The sequence below is a fragment of the Tetrao urogallus genome, assembly GCF_951394365.1.
Source record: "Tetrao urogallus genome assembly, chromosome: 1".
Classification (NCBI taxonomy): domain Eukaryota; kingdom Metazoa; phylum Chordata; class Aves; order Galliformes; family Phasianidae; genus Tetrao; species Tetrao urogallus.
In genome coordinates this window covers 193,289,271-193,303,982 of record NC_136813.1, presented here as the reverse complement: position 1 = coordinate 193,303,982, position 14,712 = coordinate 193,289,271, and the positions used below count along the sequence as shown (strand labels likewise).

Here is a 14,712-nt window from a genome sequence, read left to right as displayed (position 1 = left end):
CTTGCTGCCTATAAAGACCCCTTGCTTCTCCTTTTCTATCTTTTCTATCGCCCTCCTTCCCTTCCCCCATTACCCTAATTCATAATAGTGTCCGTTCTCCCCCATTTCCCCTGATTAAGATTTGTAATAAACTGGTTGGACCAACATTTGAACCGTTGCTTCTTAATCTCACGCCGTGTATATAGATAATAAAAGAACCTCCTCTCCCTCCTATAAATTGGAGCGAGACAGTGTTAATGCCCCAGTTCCGTGGCAGTAAACTCTGTGGCAGTTGGTGGTACAGCGGTTAGCATAGCTGCCCTCTATGCAGTTGACCTGGGTTCGATTCCTGGCCAATGCACCAAAAATCTGTCACGGAGTTGACCAGATCAATCCATGTCTGTGACAGGGGTGACAGGCCTCTGCCCTCCCCCAGCCCCACAAAATGGGAAGGAAGGAAGGGAGGAAAAGAGCAGCGGCAACAATCTATGGAGGAAAACTTGTTTTACTGTGGTACCAGAAAACAAGACAACACAATATAATACAACTTAATTGAAATTGAGATGAATAAATCAGACAAGATGAGAGAGAGAGAGAGAGAGAGTTCCCAGGATCGAGTCAAACCTGAACAGCTTGGAACGGCCAGGAAAGCGCCTGCAGCACCCACTGCAAGGCAGGGAGAGAGCGCCCCCCATCACTCAGAAGGGCCAGATGCCGTGACTGCTGTAAAGTACAGGGATGGGAACCTGGGATTGGGGCAGTGACACTTTAATGCCCCGTACACTGCATGATGTTTTGATGTGGAATGCTGAAACCCAAAATAAAAAAAACATAGAACCATGACAGGGAGTTGACTTCTATGTCAGAAAGCAGATAGACTGTGAGAAGCTCCTTCTGAGTCAGGAACAGGTTTAGAGACTGTGGGTTAGAATCAGGGATGGGACTAAGAAAGGCCAGCTGGTGATAGGGCTGCACTACAGGCGGCCTGATCAAGGGGAGATATTGTTGTTGAAGCTTCTTGCTTCAGATGCAGGAGGCACTGTGCTCACAGCTCTCGTCCAGGTGGGGACTTCAACCATCAAAGAATCACAGAATCACAGAATCACAGACTTGTAGGAGTTGGAAGGGAGCTCCAGAGCTCATGGAGTCCAACCCCCTGCCAAAGCAGGTTCCCTACACCAGGTTGCACAGGTCGGCATCCAGGCAGGTCTGGAACATCTCCAGAGAAGGAGACTCCACCACCTCCCTGGGCAGCCTGTTCCAGTGCTCCGTCACCCTCACTGTAAAGAAGTTCTTGCGCATGTTTGTGCGGAACTTCCTATGCCGCAGTTTCCAGCCGTTTCCCCTTGTCCTGTCTCCACTCACCACAGAAAACAGTCTGGCCTCGCCATTCTGCCCCCCACACCTCAGATATTTATAGACCTGGATCAGGTCCCCTCTCAGTCTTCTCTTCCCAAGGCTGAACAGACCCAGTTCACTCAGCCTTTCCTCATAGCAGAGATGCTCCAGGCCCTCCACCATCTCCGTGGCCCTCCGCTGGACTCTTTCCAAGAGATCCTTGTTTTTTTTGTACTGGGGAGCCCAGAACTGGACGCAGTGCTCCAGATGAGGCCTCACCAGGGCAGAGTAGAGGGGGAGGATCACCTCCCTCGACCTGCTGGCCACGCTCTTTTTGATGCACCCCAGGATGCCATTGGCCTTTTTGGCTACAAGGGCACACTGCTGGCTCATGGCAACCTGTCATCCACCAGGACACCCAGGTCCCTCTCCGCAGAGCTCCCCTCCAGCAGCTCATCCCCCAACCTGTACTGGTGCATGCAATTATTCCTCCCCAGATGCAAGACTCTACACTTGCTGTTGTTAAACCTTATCCGGTTTTTTTCTGCCCAGCTCTCCAGCCTGTCCAGGTCTTGCTGAATGGCAACACAGCCTTCAGGCTGTCAGCCAATCCTCCCAACTTCGTATCATCAGCAAACTTGCTGAGGGTGGCCATTATCCCCTCATCAAGGTCATTGATGAAGATGTTGAACAAGACCGGACCCAGCACAGACCCCTGAGGAACACCACTGGTTACAGGCCTCCAACCGGACTCTGCACCACCAACAACGACCCTCTGCGCTCTGCCAGTCAGCCAGTTCTCAACCCACCTCACTGTCCACTCATCTATCCCACACTTCCTCAGCTTTGTTATAAGGATGTCGTGGGGGACAGTATCAAAAGCCTTGCTGAAATCAAGGTAGACTACATCCACTGCTCTCCCCCCATCCACCCAGCCAGAGACAACATCATAGAAGGCTACCAGGTTGGTCAAGCACAACCTCCCCCTTGTGAACCCGTGCTGACTACTCCTGATAACCTCCTCTTCTTCCAGTTGTCTGGAGATGACATCCAGTACAAGCTGTTCCATCACCTTTCCAGGGACAGAGGTGAGGCTGACTGGCCTATAATTGCCTGGGTCTTCCTTCTTGCCTCTTTTGAAGACCGGAGTGACATTGGCTATCTTCCAGTCTTCAGGCACCTCCCCCGTCCTCCAAGACTTCTCAAAGATGACAGAAAGCGGTTCAGCAACCACCTCTGCCAGCTCCCTCAGCACCCGTGGATGAATCCCATCAGGTCCCATGGATTGGTGAACATTGGTGTTGCCTAGGCGCTCCTGGACCACCTCTTCCCTGACAGAAGGGAGGTCTTCCATTCCCCAGATCCTCTCACTCACCTCCAGGGTCTCAGATTCCCGAGTGGGAGCTTTTTCACTGAAAACAGAAGCAAAGAAGGCATTCAGTATCTCCGCCTTCTCAGCATCCCCCGTTACCAGCACACCCCCGTCACTTAGCAGGGGAGCCACATTCTCCCTAGTCTTCCTTTTACTGTTAATGTACTTGAAAAAACCTTTCTTATTATCCTTTATCCCCTTTGCCAGATTTAATTCCAGGCGGGCTTTAGCCTTCCTTGTCGCATCCCTGCAGACCCTGACAACATTCCTGTATTCTTCCCAAGTAGTCAGACCCTTTTTCCACATTTCATGGCCTTTCTTCTTTCCTTTGAGTTTGTGCACGAGCTCCTTGCTCATCCACACAGCTCTCCTGCCACCCTTTCCCGATTTCTTCCTCACAGGGACACACCGATCCTGAGCTTGGAAGAAGAGCTGCTTAAATGCCCACCAGCTCTCACAGGCAATCATCCTGATATGTGTCGGAAAAGCCGCACAGCCAGCTGCAAGATGTCCAGGAGGCTCCTGGAATGCATTGATGACAACTTTGTGGTCCAGCTGTTGGACAGACCGACCAGAGGTGAAGCCTTGCCGAACCTGCTGCTCACCGATGCGGAGGAGATCATGGCGTTAAGGTTGGAGGCAGCCTGGGCTGCAGTGACCACTCTGGTCAAGTTGGTGATCTCAAGGAATGTGGGCCTGGCAAAGAGTGGGGTCAGGATCCTGAACTTCGGAAGAGTGAATTTTAAGCTGTTGAAGGAATTGCTGGCTAAGATCTCCTGAGATGCTGACCTTAAAGGCAAAGATGTTGAGGAGAGCTGGCTGCTCTTCAACAATGCCTTCCTGAGAGCACAAGAGCTCTCCGTCCCTTTGAACAAGAGAGCAGGCAGAAGAGGCAGGAATCCGGCATGGCTCAGCAAGGACCTGCTGGGCAGCTGAGGGCAAAGAAAGGTGCACACAAGCTCTGGAAACAAGAGCGTGTCACCTGGGAAGAACACAGGGACTTGCAGACAGGGGATCAGGAAAGCCAAGGCACAGGCAGAACTGAACTTGGTGAGGGAGGTGAAAAACAACAGGAAGATTCTACAGGTACAGTGGCCAGAAGAGAGAGGCCAAAACGAGTATACCTGCTTTGGTAAATGTAAAAGGGGAACTGGCTTCAATGGGTGAGGAGAAGGCTGAGGTACTGAATGAGTTCTTTGCCCCAGTCTTCACTGGCAGCTGGGATCCTAATATTCCTCACGTCCCTGACACCTGCATCCCTAAACCTCTAGGTGGGGATGAGGTGAGCTCACTGCAGCCTTCCAGGACCTAGAGGAAGCCTATAAACAGGAGGGGACTCCACTCTTTAAAAGGGTAGATAATGTCAGGACAAAGGGAAATGGCCTTAAGTTGAAGGAGGGAAGACTGAGGTTGGATGTCAGGGAGAAGATCTTTACAGAGACAGTGGTGAGGTGCTGGAACGGCTGCCCAAAGAGGTTGTTAATGCCCCGTCCATCCCTGCAGGTGTTGGAGGCCAGGTTGGATGGGGCCCTGGGCAGCCTGGGCCGGTATGAAATGTGGAGGTTGGCAGCCCTGCATGTGCTGGGGGTTGGAGCTCCGTGATTCTTGAGGCCCTTTCCAACCTGGTCAATTCTGTGGTTCTCATTCTATGAATAGTATTTTTGTTCTGAAGGTTCCCCTGCAGCAGGCGTGGGCTTGGGATGCACGGCCATGGGGCGATGGCCTCGCAGCGGTGGCAGAGGCTGGGAAGGTGGAGCAGAAGGCGGTTTGGGGCACCACGTGGGCACCCCAGGAGCTGGGATGGGGGCTGTGCTTGGGAAGCAGCTCAGGGCTGGGAAACCCCATCGTCCCCCGTCCTACACCCACAATGGATGCTGGGTGGCACTCACCTCTCCCAAACACCAGCGTGACGATGACGCCCACCAGCACTCCGCTCACAAACAGCAAAAGGGAGGTTTTCCTTCTGCCCACCTTCCATTTGCAGCCTGGTGGGGCAGAGAGCAGATGGGATCGGGCTCCATTCCTCCCTTCAGCCCTTTCCTGCTGTGTACCAGCAGAGAATCACAGATGCTGTTCTCTTACCCCTTTCGGATCGTTGGTTTTCTTCTGATAAATGCAGCATTTCTTCCTGCTGTGGCATATCTGATTGCTGCTCTCCTGCTGCCATCGTGTGGGAGTGTTGGATGGTGGAGCTGAGATCTGCCCGTCCTGTTCTGGGAGCTGGGAGAGCGGGCGGGAGGGAGAGAGGAGACACTGACTGTGACTTTAAATATTACAGTGGTGAGAAGCAAAACAGTGCCTTATCAGCATCCAGAGCTGAAAGATTCAAACGGACTTCTACTGCACCAAATGAGCCACAAATGGACCCAAAAGGACACAGTCAGCCCAAAATGCACAGAAATGGCACCAAGTCTACTCAAAGCAGACAGAAACATCCCCACAATGCCCCCAGATCAGACCTAATAGACCAAAACTGCCTCTAAGTCACCCAAACTAATGCAAAATGGTTCCAATGTCTGAAAAGGCGTCAGAATGGCCCCAAAACCACTCACAACGGATCCACAAGGCCCCACAATTGACCCAAAAAAATCAATGAGTGACACAAATGGCCCCAAAACAGCCTGAAACGAACTGAAAAGGCTCTGGTTGGCCTCAAAATGGACACCATTGGCTTCCAAATAACCCCAAATTATCCCCAACACAACCCCAAAATGAGCCCAACACGCGCCTTAACGGTGCTCCAAAGGCCCAAATGGCACCAAAACCAGCCCAGAACTGTTGGAAATAATCCAAGTAATTTTTGTCAGGACGGTATCTCTGATAAAAGCAGAATTTATTCGCGATTGCAATGGCGGGCGTCCCGCAAGTAGGAGCACGCCTATGGACACAACATGACAGCCTTTATACCCCGTTTTCTCCCCCTTGCCTCCCCCTCCCCTGTTTCCCCACTGGCTGGGTACTCCAGGTTCACAATCTTATCAGAAGGTTTACATTTACAATTTACTTGTTCATTTATTTGTTATCTGGTGCCAGTCAGTAGTCATCCTGTTGTTTCCAAGATGTCTCGGTGCTCTCCTTGTCCTATTGATATGGTGATTTTCTTTAAAGTCCTTATCGTTAAACAAAGAGCACTGGGGGATGATGTCAGGCCTTCCCAATGTCTCTTCAGGCGCTTCCTCGGGCATGCCATGGCTTGTTCTCTGGTTTGCTCTCGTGCAGGATATTCTTGCAGTGTGTATGACAAAATATACATATATACACCTATATACAGAGTATGCGTTCCTGGGAAGGTTCGTCTATACGATAAGTGATGTAAACTTATCAGAGATCTTCCCCAAGTTAATCTACTGGGACTCCCAGAAAGAACTATGATAGCGGAGATCATAAAATAAAAATAATATTATACAATTCTAATGCAGAAGCAACACTTGATTCTCACAATTCCCCCCTTTTTCTCTTTTTATATACTGTTGATTTCTGCAATTCTTTTTAAGGTTCACTTTTATAGACATCGCCCTCGTCTTCACTTTCTTTATCTCCCATCTCCTCTAATACCATAATTTTATCCAAATGTAATGGCTCCATTAGTGCTTGCTTCAATAGTGCTTTCTCTATCAATCACTCTACTAGTCCCCTCACAAAGGGGATGACACAGCAACCAGTGGCCATGAAGGCTCCTGCTGCTACTATCAACGAAGTAAATGTGGATACAGTCACCCCTTTCCATTTACCAAACCAGAACTCCAACCATCCAGTGACAGAAGTATCTATTCCTGATTTTTTTTTTTTTTTCTGCCACTTCATTGACAAGGGTGGCACCAAGCCCTTGCAATGCCTTCGTTATTACGTCATCCAGAGCTGTGTTATTGGGATGAAGGTGCAACAACGGGTACCCAGTGTTACATATACATTCCTTTATCATATCTTAGCAGATCCTATTTTCTCAGGCCACCCTACTTGTGGCATCTAACTGTCCTGCAATTCTCTTTATTGCACTCTGTATAATTTGTAAATCTCCATTGATTATAACAGATGTAGTTAACCCAATCTACATTCTTGTTGATCATCACCCACCAGGACAGTGACTCAAACCCTGCAACAGTTTGATTTCTTGCCTTAAAATCATCAGGAACAACAAGAAGAGAAAAGTTTAAATCCTTAGCTTGCCCGCATAGCAAACAATATTGATATGTAATAATGTTTGTCACAAGAGATACGTAAGTATTTACATCAAATGCTGCACTCATCAAATCAACATTTCTAACAGTTACAAGAGCCCACATTTCTGTCCTTAGATTCACAATTTTAAGGGTCCAGCTGATTTCAGTTCTCATTGTGTTCGATGGACCTTCTTAACTCTAGTATGATGTATCCACAATGCTCTTGTGTGGGATGTTAGCAGCACCTGGAACAGACCTACCCAGCTTGGTTCCAGGGGCGAATCTTAAAGAGATTTGTTACATACATATTATTGAGCCATATCAAGGCCTTAGGCTCTAGTTCCTAGAACCAGTTTCTCTTTTTCCTCAGAGCTATTCCTGTAGACTTATCACATGCTTAGTTAATATTTTGCTCCCTACTTGGGTAGAAATTCCCTTTTGTACAACATAAGGCCTTCTGTACAGTATTGTGAAAGGACTTAACCCCTCTTTGGCTCTAGGTTTTGTTCTGGTACTAAGGAGAGCCAAAGGCAACAACTGTGATCAGGATAGTCCAGCTTCCTGTCCCAGTTTTACAACCTGTGATTTAATTAGACAGTTCATCTTTTCCCCCTGACCACTCGCCTGTGGTCTGTGTGCTGTGTGCAATTGCCAATTTATTCCCAATGCTTGCTGACCTGTTAGACAATCTCTGCAATAAAATGAGTTCCGTGGTTGAAGGGTATTGTTGCAGGACACCCAAACCTTGGAATAATCTCCTGCAAGAGTACCTTGGTTACTTTCTTGGCTCTATTGCTCCTGCAAGGGAATGCTTCTGGTCACCCTGAAAGGGTATTGGTTAGAACCAGCATATATCAAAACCCTCATTTTTCCTGGCAGTTAAAAAAATCAATTTGCAATTGTTGTCCTGGAAGGTTCCCTTTCCAACATGCCCCACTTGTACCCTGTTCCTGCTATTAGGATTGTACAGTTACCTTCTGGGGTCTGTACCCCCCCATGTTTTATTATGTTCCCTTAGAACCAAATTCTATACAATACTAACGGGCACAACAGTGTGTCCATCTGGGTATGCACCCATCTGTCAGCTTGCTCTCTTCCCTTCATTAATTAGATTCCTATCCTTTCTAGAGTACCTTATAGGTTCTGACTAAGGTTCAGATATTTCAAGTTTACCATCTGGAATTAAAGCCGTTCACCATTTTCTTTTCCTTCAGCTGCCTGTTTTGCCACCTGATCCACCATCATATTTCCAGTTTCCTGTACAGTGTCACTCTTCTGATGTCCTTTACAATGTATAACAGCCATGATGTTCTTTGGTAGATTTACATCATGCTGAATTTGTTTTCCTTGTGTGTAAGCAATCCTTGCTCTTTCCAGATGGTACCACGAGTGGGTACCACCTCAAAAGCACATTTAGCATCCATCCATATATTTAAGGTTCTTGTCAAGGCAATTATTTCAGCCTTCTGAGTGGAAGTCCCCACAGCTAATGGTTTTGCTTCAATTACCTTGTCAGAAGCAGTTACTGCATGTCCTGCCTTACGGTTTCCTTGTCTTCACAAAACTGCTTCCGTAGATGAATCCAGGACTCCTCAGCATCGTCCAACAGTTCCTCCTGTAGGTCTGACCAGCTGGCACAGACAGTCTCCATGCAGTCGCACACTGCTGGCTTGGAGGCAGCTCTGCATTGGCGTTCTGGGTGTTCAGCAAATTGCTTCCTTCTCTTTGATCAGTTGTGCTTTCTGTTGAGAAACTTGATAGCCATTTAAATCAAGAAATTCAGCAAGCTCACAGTCTATTGCACACAGTCCTTTGTTACTGTAACATCCACGTACTGCAGTAAAGTTCCACTGTGAGATGGTGAACCCAAATCTCAGGCCCACGAGTTGACCAGTTCTCAAAAATCACCGGGCTGTTCTCACAACTCTGGGTATCACTGTGCAGGTTAACTGAATTATTATTATTATTACTTTTAATTATTATTTTTTTCTTCTCTCCATATTTGAGTTTTCCTATTCAAAGGCAAATAATTGTAGACTTTCTTTTGCAAAACCAGGCAGAAAAAGGTGTACTTCAAGTCCAGAACGGTAAACCCCACCTGCTTATTCCTCAACTTGGTTAATAAAGATATACACCATGTGTTGTATATATTCAACTTTTCTATTAATTGCCCTCAAATCTTGTACCAAACTATAGCTCTTGCCATCCAATTTTTCATTTGCAAGATTGGGTGTTGTATTTGGATTTCTATCCAAATAGTAATCCAAAATCCAAAAAGTTATTTTTATTTCTTTTATCCTCCTACAGTCTTGTATCCTTAAAGGGCATTGCTTTACCCTGGTTGGGCTGGCTCCTTTATCTCCTAATCTTTAACTTAACTTTCATTGGGCCGCATTTTTGGCTCTGCCAGACATCCCTGATGCCTGTAATCCTGTGTATACCCAATGTAGGATTTACATAACTTCTGGGAGTACAACATTGCTTTTCCCAGTTAGTGTTAAAGCCAGACTTAAAATTTTCAGTCCATTGCTCTTGCTTGACTAGTAGTTCCAATCGTCTCTTCTGAATTTCATCTCTACATTCAACTATTCTAACATGTCATGCCCAACTAATCGTTTTGGAGAACCTGGCATGTACAAGAATTTATATATTCCTACTTGTTCTCCTAGCCTGTATTTAATTGGTCCAAAAAAAAGTTAACTTCTCTTGCCAGTAGCTGCTACAACTATTACGAAAATCATCTATGGGTAATAATTCTTGATGTAGCACAGATAAGAGGCACCCAGAGGTATCAGAAAATAAACCTCTTCAGCCTGCTTCCCCTGCTGCTTTCAGTCCTGGCAGGGTGGAACTCTCCCTGAGCCCTTCCAGGCTCCCCTTACCTCTTCTTCTAGGTAAGGACATCCCTGTTAACCTCGCTCAACTTTGCCTTCCTCAGTTTGTTTTTCCCAAACCCTTTTCACTTTCCAAACTCTCATCATCACAGCCATTACTAACATTGTATTTCAGTTTCACCCCCTCCTCTCCCCAGGCTTCCAGTGCTCACACTGGATACCGGGTTTCCCCAGCTCTGCAGATGCCGGCTATTCTCACTTCCAATGTCTCGTCCCATCCCCATTCACAAGCACTGCACCCTTCACATCACAGCGGGAGGCTCCGGCCCCCAGCTCTTTCTCCCACTCCAAGTTGTTCTTACAAGCCGCAGTGGGGGGTGTGCGGGGATGTGTTCTCGTGCCGGCCCAACTCTAATATCCCAAACTCACTGTTTTCCTTAACCTTTTTGCCATTTTTTTGTTTGTTTGTTTGTTTTTCCACAATTCCACTATTTGTACCCTCAACTGCAATTCCACATACCATTAAAAACTGCATTTCCACATAATTTCCACATACCATTAACAATTGCATTTCCACATACCGTTAACAACTGCATTTCCCCATACCATTAAAAATTGCATTTCCACACAATTTCCACATACCATTAAAATTGCATTTCTGCATTTCCGTATACCATTAAAACTGCATTTCCACATAATTTCCACATACCATTAACAACTGCATTTCCACATAATTTCCACATACCATTAAAACTGCAATTCCACATGTCATTAACAATTGCATTTCCACATACCATTAAGACAGTTTCTCCCAGTGCCTTCAAAATCCACAAATCAAACAACACAATTCCTCAACTTCCACAAACACCCAGCACTTGGTCTCATGATTAGGATACTCAATTATAAAACTGGTCCCATTACTCCATTTACGTTCCTGGTTTCTTATTCAATATTCCACCTGGCTCACCAACAATGTTTCTCCAGTGAGCCAAAATACAACCCAGGGGGTCTACTCATATCACTTTAGACACCCCTTGTTCCATAACAGCCTCGTACACAACATAACATAACACAACACTTTCAGGACATAAACATTTAACAATCACGAAGACAGTGACAATAATCAGTACAATTTATCCTCAGCATCCTTCTCTCTCTCTGCCTTCCTCCAGAGCTCAACCTTCCCTCTGTATTCATTTCCCACACTTGCATAGCTGCCAACCTCCTTTCCAATAAACAACATATCAATGATAAACATCATTTCCATCCATGAGTACAAATTAGGCCCTACAAATTGATCTAATTGTTCTGCTACACTTATAGAATCCTCAGTTAAGGAATTCTTCTTGAAACTACTCCTAACTTCTCTTCTAGTAAAAACAGCAGGCATTACCGCACCTTTTTCCCTTTGACCTAAGACTGCCTTAAGAGGATAAAGTGAAGTATTAGTAAGGTTAGTATTAGAGAAAGGAAAACTCTCCAGGTCCCATTCGCATGACTCCAACTCCCTCAGTAATCGAGAGTGCATCCTCTCTCCAGGACCCTGCACAGATCAGCAGCACCCACTTTCCTCCTCTGGAGAGGTCACCGCCGCTTTAGAAATTGCACTGCTTTAGAAATTAAAGGGGGGGAAGTTATCTAAGGGATCCCATTTATGATCTTTCTACTTCTCTTTCCTATTTCCTTTGAACTTGGACTCCTCGCGAGGCACATTTCTTTACTTCTTGCATTCATTAAGAGACCTAAGCCAATTCTGTTTCAGAAAAGGAGTCTTACTGTTTACATATAAATACAAAGTCTGATAGGCCCAATTTTCGTCAGACTCCTATTTCGGTCAAAATAATGATTTTCCCTGTAGTGGCTCCCCACTGTATACAGTATTTAAATATCTTTTCCCTGTTCTTTTCCTAGTTTTGGGATTATTTTCCAGTTTTGAAACACTTCTCCCAAGGGGCTGGCTCTCTCTAGGCACCATTCCGGGGACCTTTTTCCCCTGCTCTCAGAACTCCTATTACCCATCCCTCCAGAATGCTACTGTGAACTCCCCAGCTCACAGGTTACCACACTCTGATTCTCGGATTTTGGGCCCAATCCCTCAGGAGTACTATACTCCTATCTCGGATTAATAGGGGTGTACTGCTGGCACTTCGTCAAGTGCACAGGGTACCGCACACCAACAGTTCCCTCCCGAGACTCTTCCTTTCACCAACACAGCCGCTCCGTCCGTCCCTGGCCGTGCCCCTCGCGGCACAGCGGAACCGCAGGTCGGGACTCCGCACTCGCTTCGCACTGACAGCGCGTCTCAGTCACACACACTCAAGAGTCTCAACCGATCCCCAAGGAAAGAGTTAAATCCCCTTACCTTGGTCCGTGCACGAAGTTACCGGGTCGCAATGGCCAACACCCGTGCCTATCAGCCCCTTGGCTTTCACAGAGTCCGTCCTTTATGAAACAGTCTCGGTTTTTTATCGGCCGTACCAAGGAGTGTCACCTCACCACCCAGACAGGACCGCTGAAATCAGCGGGGTGCACCTATCCTGTGCAGGGCGGTAGGGAAACTCCTAAAGAGGCGATCATAATCCCGGACGAGCCCCCAAATTGTTGGAAATCATCCAAGTAATTTTTGTCAGGACGGTATCTCTGATAAAAGCAGAATTTATTCGCGATTGCAATGGCGGGCGTCCCGCAAGTAGGAGCGCGCCTATGGACACAACATGACAGCCTTTATACCCTGTTTTCTCCCCCTTGCCTCCCCCTCCCCTGTTTCCCCACTGGCTGGGTACTCCAGGTTCACAATCTTATCAGAAGGTTTACATTTACAATTTACTTGTTCATTTATTTGTTATCTGGTGCCAGTCAGTAGTCATCCTGTTGTTTCCAAGATGTCTCGGTGCTCTCCTTGTCCTATTGATATGGTGATTTTCTTTAAAGTCCTTATCGTTAAACAAAGAGCACTGGGGGATGATGTCAGGCCTTCCCAATGTCTCTTCAGGCGCTTCCTCGGGCATGCCATGGCTTGTTCTCTGGTTTGCTCTTGTGCAGGATATTCTTGCAGTGTGTATGACAAAATATACATATATACACCTATATACAGAGTATGCGTTCCTGGGAAGGTTCGTCTATACGATAAGTGATGTAAACTTATCAGAGATCTTCCCCAAGTTAATCTACTGGGACTCCCAGAAAGAACTATGATAGCGGAGATCATAAAATAAAAATAATATTATACAATTCTAATGCAGAAACAACACTTGATTCTCACAGAAGCAAGGAATGTTTGAAAAAAAAAGAATATGTCCATGGATTGCAGGACAGTTGGAAATATCCAAGTCATGTTTGTCAGGACGGTATCTCTGATAAAAGCAGAATTTATTCGCGGTTGCAATGGCGGCGTCCCACAAGCAGGAGCGCCTATGGACACAGCATGACAGCCTTTAGACCCGGTTTTCTCCCCCTTGCCTCCCTCCCTCCGCTGTTTCCCCACTGGCTGGTACTCCAGGTTCACAATCTTACAGAAGGTTGACATTTGCTCTTTACTTGTTAATTTATTTGTTACCTGCTGTCAGCCAGCAGCCATCCTGTTGTTTCCAAGCTGTCTCGGTGCTCTCCTTGCCGTATTGATATGGTGATTTTCTTCAAAGGCTTCGTTAAACAAAGAGCACTGGGGGATGATGCCAGGCCTTCCATGTCTCTTCAGGCGCTTCCTCGGGCTGCCATGGCTGTTCTCTGGTTTGCTCTCATGCAGGATATTCCTGCAGTGTGTATGACAAAATGTACATCTGTACACCTCTATACAGAGTGTGCGTGCCTGGGAAGGTTCGTCTAGAGGATCCGTGATGCAAACTATCAGAGATCTTCCCCAAGTGGAGTAGAAGGACTCCCCAAAAGAACTATGATAGCGGAGATCATGAAATAAAAGCAATATTATCCAATTCTAATGCAGAAACAACACGCAGCAGCGCAGCCCGCTCTGCATCCCGGCCGCGACGCCGCGAAGGCTCTCGCGCCCCGCCATTGAGCCCTTCGTGCCCGCGGTACCTGGGGGCGCTTTGGGGCCCGTTTTCGGGTGGCTGCGGGACGGCTTTGTGCCACTCGGCCGTTTGGGGGATGCCCGCGGGCGTTTGGGCCGTTTGTGGGCGCCGGGCCGTGTCCGTGCCATCGGCCCGTTGTTCTGGGCTCTCAGTGCTGCTTTGGGTGCTTTGGGCAGCCAGGGGCCGATCCACGGCCGTTTGGGAGCCGCTCTCGGGAGCATTTTGGGGTCCTTGTGGGGTCGTTCTGGGCTGGTTTTGGTGCCATTTGGGCCGTTGGAGCACCGTTAAGGCGCGTGTTGGGGTCATTTTGGGGTTGTGTTGGGGATAACTTGGGGTTATTTGGAAGCCAATGGTGTCCATTTTGAGGCCAACCAGAGCCTTTTCAGTTTGTTTCAGGCTGTTTTGGTGCCATTTGTGTCACTCATTGATTTTTTTGGGTCAATTGTGGGGCCTTGTGGATCCGTTGTGAGTGGTTTTGGGGCCATTCTGATGCCTTTTGAGCCATTGCAGGGCCATTTGTGTCCGTTTGGAACCATTTCCCCTTAGTTTGGGTGTCTTTGAGGCAGTTTTGGTCTATTAGGTCTGATCTGGGGGCATTGTGGGGTTCTTTCTGCCTGCTGTGAGTCCATTAGGTGCCATTTCTGTGAATTTGGGGCAGTTTGTCCCCATTTCTGGGCCAGCTGTGTCCATTTGGGGCCTTTTGTGGCTCATTTGGTGCAGTTGAAGTCCGTTTGAATCTTTCAGCTCTGGATGCTGATAAGGCATTACTTTGCTTTTAATACTTCTAATACTTAAAGTCACAGTCAGTGTCTCCTCTCTCCCTCCCGCCCGCTCTCCCAGCTCCCAGAACTGGCCGGGCAGATCTCAGCTCCGCCATCCAACACTCCCACACGATGGCAGCAGGAGAGCAGCAATCAGATATGCCACAGCGGGAAGAAATGCTGCATTTATCAGAAGAAAACCAACGATCCGAAAGGGGTAACAGAACAGCATCTGCG

At 47.3% G+C, this 14,712-nt stretch overlaps 1 protein-coding gene across 1 annotated transcript in view; it reads right to left on the bottom strand.

Annotated features, from left to right (window-relative positions):
* Positions 1-14,712, bottom strand: part of LOC306945229 (uncharacterized protein) — a gene marked incomplete at both ends in the record, with an annotated part of 38,688 nt that overhangs the window by 1,860 nt on the left and 22,116 nt on the right.